This window comes from Coenobita brevimanus, chromosome 70 (assembly GCF_032717465.1).
Source record: "Coenobita brevimanus isolate Jiangsu-jjx chromosome 70, ASM3271746v2, whole genome shotgun sequence".
NCBI lineage: Eukaryota > Metazoa > Arthropoda > Malacostraca > Decapoda > Coenobitidae > Coenobita > Coenobita brevimanus.
In genome coordinates this window covers 20,935,116-20,946,732 of record NC_137023.1, presented here as the reverse complement: position 1 = coordinate 20,946,732, position 11,617 = coordinate 20,935,116, and positions in this window count along the sequence as shown.

Here is an 11,617-nt window from a genome sequence, read left to right as displayed (position 1 = left end):
TAACTGCAATAGCCTCTATTAACACGAAGTTAGCAAGAGTAAATTTATCTAAGTCAGCCCTGATAAAATGAGATACCAGATAATACTCAGTGAATGCCAGATAAATAATTACACATACAAACTATTATCAAAAATGACTGACATAAAGAACCCTACATGAATTACAAAAACTTCACTAGGCCTACAAATTAAACTTATGCTATACAGTACAAGAAAAAATGCAATAACAGTTATACTCAAATTACACACAGCTGCTAGATGGTTGGAGACTTCTTGAGCACTCGCAATAATAATATCTGTACAGGGGAGGACAGAAATGTGAACAAAATGAGGAGCAGATCTAAGTGGCAATGATGCAGAGACTGAGCTCATTATATAGGGGCCAGCAGAGCCTGATACAACTTGTAAGCAGGACGCGCAAATGAAGCCATGGGGACAAAGAGCTGATAATCCCGCTCTAAGCAACAGAGAGAACGACTTACTCTACTATAACGGTAGAAGGGGGGAACTGAGGCAGAACACGCTCGTGATCAAACATGCAGCATACTGTGCGTTAAAATTACACAGAGGATGATGAAATCATAGGCTATGTAACACCTCCCCACAAAGAAAAAAGAAATTTACAAAGGAAATTTCTTATTACTCTAAAACAATCTGTCTAAAGTCTAGATAAGCAATCTGCAATAACATTTTCTTTCCCTTGACATGTTGTATGTCTAATGAATACTCCTGAAGAAGTAGACTCCATCTTGTCAATCTCTGATTTTTATCTTTAAACTTACTAAGGAATTTCAGTGGGTTATGATCGGTATAAATGACTATGGGGTCAAAACCAGAACACAAATAAAATGAAAAATGCTGTAAACCCAAAATCAAGGCCAAAAGCTCTTTCTCAATAGTGGAGTAGTTCTTTTGAGGTGGAGTGAACTTCTTACTGTAGTAAGATACAGGATGTTCAATACCCTGATCATCCTCTTGCAGCAAAACAGCCCCAGCTCCTGTATCACTTGCATCAACAGCCATCTTAAAAGGCTTAGCAAAATTTGGAGTAGCGAGCACTGGCTGACTTAATAGAATAGCTTTAAGTTTGTTGAAAGAGGATTCACAGTTATCGGTCCAGACAAATTTAACTCCCTTTTTCAGTAGGTCTGTAAGTGGTGATACAAGAATAGAAAAGTTAAGAACAAATCTCCTGTAATAACCTACCATTCCCAAAAATCTTTGTAGCTCTTTCCTACTTTTAGGTCTGGGAAGATCACTTATAACCTGAACCTTAGCTCCTGGTGGTGCAACATGTCCATCACCAATTACATACCCAAGGTACTGAACTTTAGCTTGACCAAACTCACACTTTGATAAATTAGCTACAAGATTAGCATGAACTAAACGGTCAAGAAATTTACTGACATGGCATAGGTGATCTTTCCAGTTGTCACTGAAGATTAATACATCATCAATATAAACAACACACCCTGCCAAACCCTCTGTTACAACATTCATGAGCTTCTGAAATGTGGCTGGTGCATTCTTCATACCATACGGCATTACAGAACATGCAAAAGCCTTTCCTAGTGTTACAAAACATGAGATCTCCCTAGCACGTTCAGTCATAGGTACTTGCCAGTATCCCTTTAACAAATCAAACTTACTTATGTACCTAGCCTTTCCGATCTTGTCTATGCAATCTTCCACACGAGGGAGAGGGTAAGTGTCTGTTTTGCTATCTGATTAACACGTCTGTAGTCAATGCAAAGCCTCTGTGACCCACCTGGCTTAGGGACTAGAGTGACAGGAGAACTCCACTCGCTCTGACAGGGCTCAATCATCTTGTGGTCCAACAGGTAGCCAAGCTCCTTCTGGATGAGAGGAACTTTCACTGGGTTCACACGGTAAGGAGGCAATTTAATTGGCTTTGCGTCTCCAACATCGACATCATGCATCAACACAGTAGTTCTTCCTGGAGTGGCACGGAACACTTGCGGGTACTCCTGCAGTAATGCCGAAAACTCCTGCCTTTCCTTGGGAGGTAGATGAGAAAGCTTAGTCTGGAGATCATTCATGATATCAGGATTCTTCCCAAACTATCACTCAGGCTCATACTGCATGGGAGAGCTTCACTTGCAGACTCGGGTGGAACAGCTACAGTGGAGACTGGATTATTTTCGTCCCGCCTGTGATATAACTTTAGCATGTTGATGTGACATAGTTGCTTGCTCTTTCTACGATCTGGTGTGGCGATGACATAGCTGACATCACTGAGTTTCTTCTCCACGAAATAAGGGCCACTCAACTGGGCTTGAAGAGGTTGCCCATGAACTGGTAGCAGAATCAAAACCTGATCTCCTGGCTGAAAGTGGCGTAACCTGGACTTCTTATCATACCAAGTCTTCATCTTCTCTGAGCAGCTCCTAAATTCTCTCTCGCCAGCTGTAAAGCAGTGGACAGCCGTTCTTTGAACTTCATCACATACTCCAGCAGGTTGACGTCATCTTCCTCCGACAGCCAGCATTCCTTGAGTAACTTAAGGGGTCCTCTTACTTCATGGCCAAACAGTAGTTCAAAAGGTGAGAAGCCCAGTGATTCATTTGGAGATTCTCTTGCAGCAAACACAACGAATGGAAGACCTTTATCCCAGTCTTTCTGATGTTCCAAACAGTATTTCTTGAGCATCGATTTGAGTGTTTGATGATATCTCTCCAACGCTCCTTGGGTCTGGGGATGGTAAGCTGAAGACGTGATCTGGGTGATGCCCAACTCTTTCAGAGACTGTTTGAAAACGTTTGACATGAAATTACTTCCCCGGTCTGACTGTACCTCCTTAGGCAGACCAAACTTTGTGAAGAACCCCAGCATTTCCTTAACCACATTCTTTGCTGAGATGTTTCTAAGTGGAATGGCTTCAGGATAACGAGTAGCCATATCAATCAGGGTCAACACATAAGAAAATCCTGAAGAAGTCTTAGGAAGAGGGCCCACAATATCCACCAACACACGGGTGAAAGGCGCCTCAAAGGAGGAATGGGAACTAGAGGTGCAACCTTTTCGGTCTGATTACACTTCCCCACAACTTGACAGGTGTGACAAGACTTACAATACCAGGAAACATCCCTGAAGATACCTGGCCAGTAGAAGTGTTTCAAAATGCGTGCCACAGTCTTCCTCACTCCAAGGTGTCCTGCCAAACTGGAATCATGAGCCACTCTAATGATATCCTGCCTACAAACACGAGGGATGACAACTTGATGTACAACCTCCCATTCACAGTCGGCTGATGCTGTTGGGGTCTCCACTCTCATAAGTACTCCTGACTTTACATAATAACAAGTAGAAGCACCGGCTGACTCTTCCTCACTGCAAGCAGAGTTAGCTAGACCTTTCAACTCAGGGTCAGCAACCTGCAACTCAACCAACTCTTGACGAGACAAATTATCAACACTACGGGGTACTGCCTCATCTGGTGAGTGGTCCAAATTAGCAAGAAAAGTGTCAGCTAGGATAACATCATCATCATCATTATCCTCTAAATCACCAGTAACTTTAGACTTAGCCCTAGTGACAGCACATGCAGGGAACACATCAGGGACATCACAATCCTGGGTCGCAGCCACTGGCTCACTAGACAACTGAGGAGCTGGACACACTTGACTTCCACCAATATCATTTCCAAGTAAGAAAGTTACATCTGACATTGGGAGTGTCTCAACCAACCCAACCATAACGGAACCATTAACAAAACCAGACTCTAAATTCACTCTGCACAGAGGAACAGAGAAGTAATTATTCCCTACACCTTGTAAGATTACAGTTTCATCAGAGGAATTAACATTAGAGCCTAGAACACTGGTCAGCATAAGGGATTGGCAAGCACCTGTATCACGATATATTTGAACTGACTTCCTGTCATTACTGTCCAGAGGACTGACAAAACCATCAGACAGGAAATTAGCACATGAACTCTTGAGAGTGTCACCCACGTTACTGCTCAAAAGAGGAGCTCCATCATGAGAATTTAAGTTACCCCTCAAAGCAGGTTCAGTTAACTCAGTTAAAGAATTCTGGGAACTCTCAAGAGTGGACACTAGACCAATTGACTGTAAAGACTCCTTTTTGTTCACATCACGCTGTCTCCTGAAACATCTCTCTGTAGTATGACCAAGCTTACTACAATAAGTACATTTACGTTTCTGAAATCTAGAGGTGAAGCTGGTATTTACTTCTTGAGAAACATCATCCTTATTCTCTTTCCTGTTACCTGTACTCTGAGTAGAGGCAACGTACTTACTCTCAGCTTTCCCTTTTTCTCTAGAATATCTCTTGTGAGTGAGAACATACTCATCAGCTAAAACTGCAGCATCAGACAAATTATCTATTCTTTTCTCATCAAGATATAGGCTTACATCTTTATAAATCCACCTTTTGAAGTCCTCCAGCAAAATCATCTGCTTAAATTTGTCAAAATCAGAATCCACATTCTTAGAATTTAACCACTGCTCTAACAGATCTTCTTTGATTCTTGCATACTCAACATGGGATTGCTTATCTTGCTTATAAGTTGTCCTAAATTTTACTCTATAAGCTTCAGGAACAAGCTCATAGGCCTTAAGAATCAAGCTCTTTACTACATCATAATTATCAGACTGATCCTGAGGCAAAGATGCATAAGTTACTTGAGCTTTACCGGTGAGAACAGTTTGAAGGAGTACTGGCCAATACTCCTTAGGCCAATTAAAACCTGTAGCTACCCTCTCAAACAACTGAAAATACTTTGTTAAATCAGATTCATTAAAAGGAGGGACAAGTTTAACATTTTTAGCCACATCAAAATCATCAGAGCTAGATGATCCAGTTCCACATTGTTTCATGCGATACTCATGGTCTGCCTGAATCCTAGCAATTTCAACTTGTGCGTGAAATTCAGCCTCTTTAACACGAGCCTCCTGCAGGGCTAGCTGTAACTTAGCTAATTCAATCTGCGTTTGCTCATTTGGAGGAGTTACATTAAACAAGCTTTCATTAATCATGTCAACAATCTGATCTTTAGACTGATGAGAGCGAACAACAAATCCCAATTGTTGAGCAACAATCTTAAGTTCATTCTTTGTTCTGTTTTCTATATCACACACTGTTTGCACATTTGACAAAAAATCTTTGGCTTCATCAAGTGTAGAAATAGTAGCCATCATGAATATATCACAGTCACAAAATATCAAACAATATCCTTATGATAATATCCTGAACATCCTGATATGAGGTCGCCAAATTTATGTTACGGAACAGAGAAAGATAACGTACACTTTAAGTGAGAATGCTAAGAGTCACTACTGTCCCGTAAAGTTCCAGGTTCAAAACAAAGAGTTAGGTAAAATTACAAGTCAAAGTTTAATGCTCAAACTAACAATAAAACATTCAGGACTCATAAGGATAATGTAATGGCTAATAAACAGGTTAAATATATGGTTAACTGCAATAGCCTCTATTAACACGAAGTTAGCAAGAGTAAATTTATCTAAGTCAGCCCTGATAAAATGAGATACCAGATAATACTCAGTGAATGCCAGATAAATAATTACACATACAAACTATTATCAAAAATGACTGACATAAAGAACCCTACATGAATTACAAAAACTTCACTAGGCCTACAAATTAAACTTATGCTATACAGTACAAGAAAAAATGCAATAACAGTTATACTCAAATTACACACAGCTGCTAGATGGTTGGAGACTTCTTGAGCACTCGCAATAATAATATCTGTACAGGGGAGGACAGAAATGTGAACAAAATGAGGAGCAGATCTAAGTGGCAATGATGCAGAGACTGAGCTCATTATATAGGGGCCAGCAGAGCCTGATACAACTTGTAAGCAGGACGTGCAAATGAAGCCATGGGGACAAAGAGCTGATAATCCCGCTCTAAGCAACAGAGAGAACGACTTACTCTACTATAACGGTAGAAGGGGGGAACTGAGGCAGAACACGCTCGTGATCAAACATGCAGCATACTGTGCGTTAAAATTACACAGAGGATGATGAAATCATAGGCTATGTAACAATATTTATTAAACCAATTACTTCCTGACACACACTAATGGATATTCTATCATTGACAGTACTCGTATTTCTGTGTGAAGTTGAATATTTTATTAAAAGTGCATTGTAAAGCACATATCATTGCATTATATGCTAATGACCTTGGATAATTGACCAAATGACAATTTAAATATTTGTATTGGTGAAAGCTTAAACTGACTTCATTCTTATAGCCTAATCTAAAGATAATGAATATAAAACTGAGAATTGAAAGTTGTAAACTTGTAACTGAATTAAAAGTGGAATGCTTTTAGCTTACTAGCCCTCCAAATACCATGAACCACGTAAAGTAATGTGAAAAAGAAAGCTCTACAGTAAGTGGTGGGAGAAATAAAATGATGGTTTTTAAATTTGGAAGAGGCCCAGGTAAGAATAGTATATTAATTTCAGAATTCATAAAAAGAAATTGAAAACTAAACTACGTATATTTATTGCATTGAAAAATGAATAATCTACTGCAACAGTGGACATCTCCGTGATCTTTGCTTGCATAGTTATCAACCAGTGTGTTAAAGTTAAGATTTTTAACAAGTTCCTTTTCCTGAGACCATAAGTAACAAGTCACTATGCGAGCGACCAATTCTCACTGAGGTTATTAAATATGTCTTGACTAAGCTAAGTCGTTCATTGCCTGCAGTAGTTATTAGAAGGGTGATAAGAAATTTGATAATTTTCACTATTTCTGAATAAGCACAATCTAATGGTTTGAGTTCATCATATAATTCAAACAGATGCTTTGGCTTGTCACTCTTGCTTAGAAAATGTCTTTTTGCAACAGATATTTGGGAAAATAGAAGAATTTGTAAGACTGTACTTAATTAGAAAGCTTCTCAAATTCTAGAAAGTCTCTGGAATTGCAATCAAGTGCATTCATTGTTTCATTTTTGTGTGATGCTAATATCAAGCTCTGAGAGAAATCTGGCTAATATATCAAAATAGGTTCTTTTGATTTCAGTCATTGGAGCAATACAAGTATTCACCTCACTTCTCCCTAGTGTGAATCAGTTAAGAAGCGCTCTAGTCTTGATGATACCTTCTGAATTCTCTTAGGTATGCCCAACTGATTTGAATTTTCCAAGTTGGTATCAATTACATATATTGAAGCAAAATCATTAGCTTTGTCAAAAATATCAGAGAAAGCTTCGTCAGTTCTCAAGACTTGCAGTTCTTTAATAGTTGACTGAATGAGAGAGCAAGCTTCAGATAGTAAGGATTCCTTTGCTTGAAGATGACCTGACAAACTTTTGATAACCCTATGGACTTGTTCAATAATATGTAGATCCATTACGAACCTGAAAGACTCTAACTTTTTGTACAGTCCATTTGCTTCTGCTGCAGCTTCTGAATCAGAACCCTTAGAAACTGTATGAAGTACTGATAGCAAACTTCCATTGCGAAGCTTAACCTTTGATACTGACCTACAATAGTAAGACCATTTAATTATGGCAGGTCTTTCCAGTGTCAAAACCTGAAAATCTTCTGCTTTCTGTGCCTGTATGAAAAGTTGGTTCCTTGTGTTACTGTTAGTAATAAATGTGTAAGGTGTTTTAATAACCGAAAAAAATGAAGTGAGGCCACTGGCATTCTTTATCCAGTCGCCCAGTACTAAATTCAGCCTGTGTGCATGGCAATGTTTGTATACTGCTTGGTGAATGTTATCCCTTTTTCTTGTTTGAACCCTGCTAAAGAATCCACTCATTACACTAGCATCATCATAACACTAAGGCACACAGTTAGACCAAATTAAACCAGATCATTCTATCTCCTTATATATGAAATCAGCTAAATTTGCAGCATCAGCCTTTTCCATGTGATAGGTTCCAATGACACGTTCCTTCACAATACCCTCACTAAAGTACCGCACAAGAATAGCCATCTGTTCTTTTTTTTGACAAGTCTTTCGTTTCATCAACCATAACTGAAAAGTACTTGGCTTCTTGTGCTTCAGCACAAGTTGTGTCTTTGTTATGTCTTCCAACAACTGATGTCAACTCATTCTGGTATTGAGGACTTGTGTGATGGCCATATCGTCGATGTAACTTTTGTTCTTGAGAGGGATTTGATTCAGCTATTAGGTGAAGAATTGCTACCAAATTTCCTGAATTCAGTGGCTCACCACCCTCATTATGTCCACGAAGAGACAGGTACTTACTTCCTAAGATGAATAAAAGCTTTTAATGATAGCCAGAATACAATAAAAACGACAGCTTGATGCTGAAGTTACTGTAACTGAACAGCGGGCTAGGAACATAATTACATTGACATCCTTTAACATAGCTAGAAAATTATTGTGATTATTACACACACACACACACACACACACACACACACACACACACACACACGATATATTTCACTCAAAACGTACTGAGGCTAAATACAAATTATTTTTAATTTCACGGTGTTAACCTTGTATATTTTTTTTCATTAACTGTACTTGATTTGGAGGCCCCCTCAGAAAGCTTGGGGGGGGGTGAGCGCCCCTCGCTGCCCCCCCCCAAATGACGCCCCTGGATGATGATGATGATCATGATGATCATGATGATTGATGATGATTGATGATGATGACTGATAATGATAATTGATGATGATGGTGATGATGGTGATGATTGATGATTGATGATGATGATGATGATGAAGATGATGATGACTGATGAAGATGATGATGATGATTGATGAAGATGATGATGATGATGATGATGATGATGATGAAGATGATAATGACTGATGAAGATGATGATGATGACTGATGAAGATGATGATGATGATGATGATAATGATTGATGATTGATGATGATGATGATTGATGATGATGATGATGATGATGATGATGATTGATGATTGATTATGATGATGATTGATGATTGATGATGATGATGATTGATGATGATGATTGATGATGATGATGATTAATGATTGATGAATGATGATGATGATTGATGATGATGATGACTGATGATGATGATTGATGATGATGATGAAGACTGATGATTTATGATGGTGATTGATGATGGTGATGATGATGACTGATGATGATGATTGATGATGATGATGATGATGATGATTGATAATTGATGATGGTGACTGATGATGATGATGAACAGTACCCGGTAACAATAATGAAATGGTGGACATATAACTGATAATACTGTGAGGGATGATAATTATTTCTGTAATGAACACTCAGCCTCCTGTGCTTGCAGGTAAAATATATCTATTATATGACATTAGCTGGAATTAAATACCAGACTTGTTCCGACAATGAGAGCTGATGGTAACAGCATTAACACTTAGACTCCTATGACTCACTCAGCTGAAATAGTCTGTCATTAATTAGAAAGAATTATTCGAGTTGTCCCTGTCATGAAAAGGTTAACATGCATGCAAGAACGTGAAGCGAAGGATTGGGGCGATGTGGCGTGATGACCGAGAGGGTAGTGTTAATAATGGAGGAGTTAGCATGTAGGGAACTGTGTTGCGTTAGGAAAGGCATTGTTTGTGACAATCAGATAACTGTTTTTAAGTGATTGGCAAAGATAATTTTAAAAGTGGGTAGAAAGTTATCTGTAGCATTTATTGATCGGAGGAAGGGATTAGAGAAGGTAAGCCGGCATATCATGTGGCACGTATTGTACTATCGGCGGAAGAAGCCTTGTCGCCTCCTCTGCTTTTCTCTCCACCAACTTTTAAAATTAGTCTCTTGAACTCTAAGCAAATGACATTGATAACACTGATTTGTCGCCAGATAAAATTATTAGTATCACTTCCTGTTAATTCAGCATAGTTTTGTTGCCAATAGTACATGCAGCATATGGATGGGAGGTGGATTACTCAGTTATCCCCTGTATGTATGATACAACCAAGGCAGCCTTGAAAGTGAATGGTTTGTTGAGGTAGATGTTCTTTATATATATTTGGCTTAATCAGGGTTGTGTCATCACCTCAAGTAATCATCGAAGTCATGAATGCAGTACTGGCAGTGGAGAAAGCTAAACCACACGGTAGAAGAGTGGCTGGGATTAGAGTAAATGTGTCGGAAATTTCTTCGCTTTTCTCAACGAAAGGCTCAGTGCTAATGCCAGATACTGAGTGGAAGTAGCAACCTTTGATAGAGGAACTGGATAATGGTTTTTTAATATGAAATATGAGAGTCACTATGCAAAAACAAATGGTGGTGTTCAAGAGAGGCCTGACAGCGAAAGTGGTACGAATCTAAGTGATTCAGAAAGGGAAACTATCAGAATGTTCACGTATTTAGCCACACTGTTAATATATATATATATATATATATATATATATATATATATATATATATATATATATATATATATATATATATATATATATATATATAATTTTATGTGACCGACTCTGGGCATAGACTTCACAGCCCGCGTTCAGGGCCCAGTAGTCCTCCTATGTACCGCACACCTCTACATGTCACCACTTCGGCTCTATCACCCACCGTCCATACTGAATACATGCTAGGGCTGTCTCATACAGGACTGGTGTATTGGTATTAGCGGGGGTATTTTTACGACATGTCGGCGGGTCTTTTGGTAGATCAGTAAAGTCTGATATTTAGGAAATTCAAATCCTTAAACCGTTCCCTGCCCCAGCGGGATTTGAACCCGGGTCCGTTAGGACTGCAGACCAACTCTGCATGGAAGATGAAATAAAGGAAAGGATGCAACAAGAGAGGGGAGTGGTAATGCACTGATAGCAGCAGCAACAATTCGAAATGTGTGTAAAGATGAAATTATATTCAGATGCAGATTCTCCTCCTTCTACAAATTATTTCACTTAAATAATTGGCAGAATAGGCTGTATTACTCCTCTACGTCCTACTTTGGCAATTCTTTGTGACTAGTACCTTATTCTAATACTAATCTTCTTGGCATGTGGGTGAGCCTACGATTCACTCACTGGGGTGCTGTCGAGCTGCTCTGGAAGGTTACAGTGAATGACAAGCCAAATGGCTTTATGTAAACCAGGAAATCAGTTACTAAATTGAGTGTTAATATGTAACCAATGACGCCTGGTGTTTTAGTGGACTAAGGCACCCCAACCGAATTGAATCTTAGAGTTTATATTTGAGGGTGGATAGGAGCTAGTGGGTCACATAATGCCACTAAAAAGTAAGTACGGCTGGTCACTCTCGCCTAATATGTTAGGGCCGAGTAGCCTAGCGCTGGGTCTTACGCGCCTGTTGGAAAAAAAAAAGGATGATGGATGGATCAATATAATCCTTTGTGACAGTTCAGCATTTCAAAAAATATGACGGTAGGACGGTTACCATGGACAGAACACGGATACGGTACAGGAGTATTGTAGTGAATGGCATACGATGGTGGATGACGCAGGATATAAAGAATGACCCTGCTGATAAGGGTTTCGTCAAAAGTATCCTTGGAGTGACCTGCGTGCCTGACGGGTATGTGAATGAATCCGAGGCGAATGTGTTTGTACGTTAGCGTAGTGTCAGCCATATGAAGGGATTTTATCAGGTGGTTCGAGCATATGAA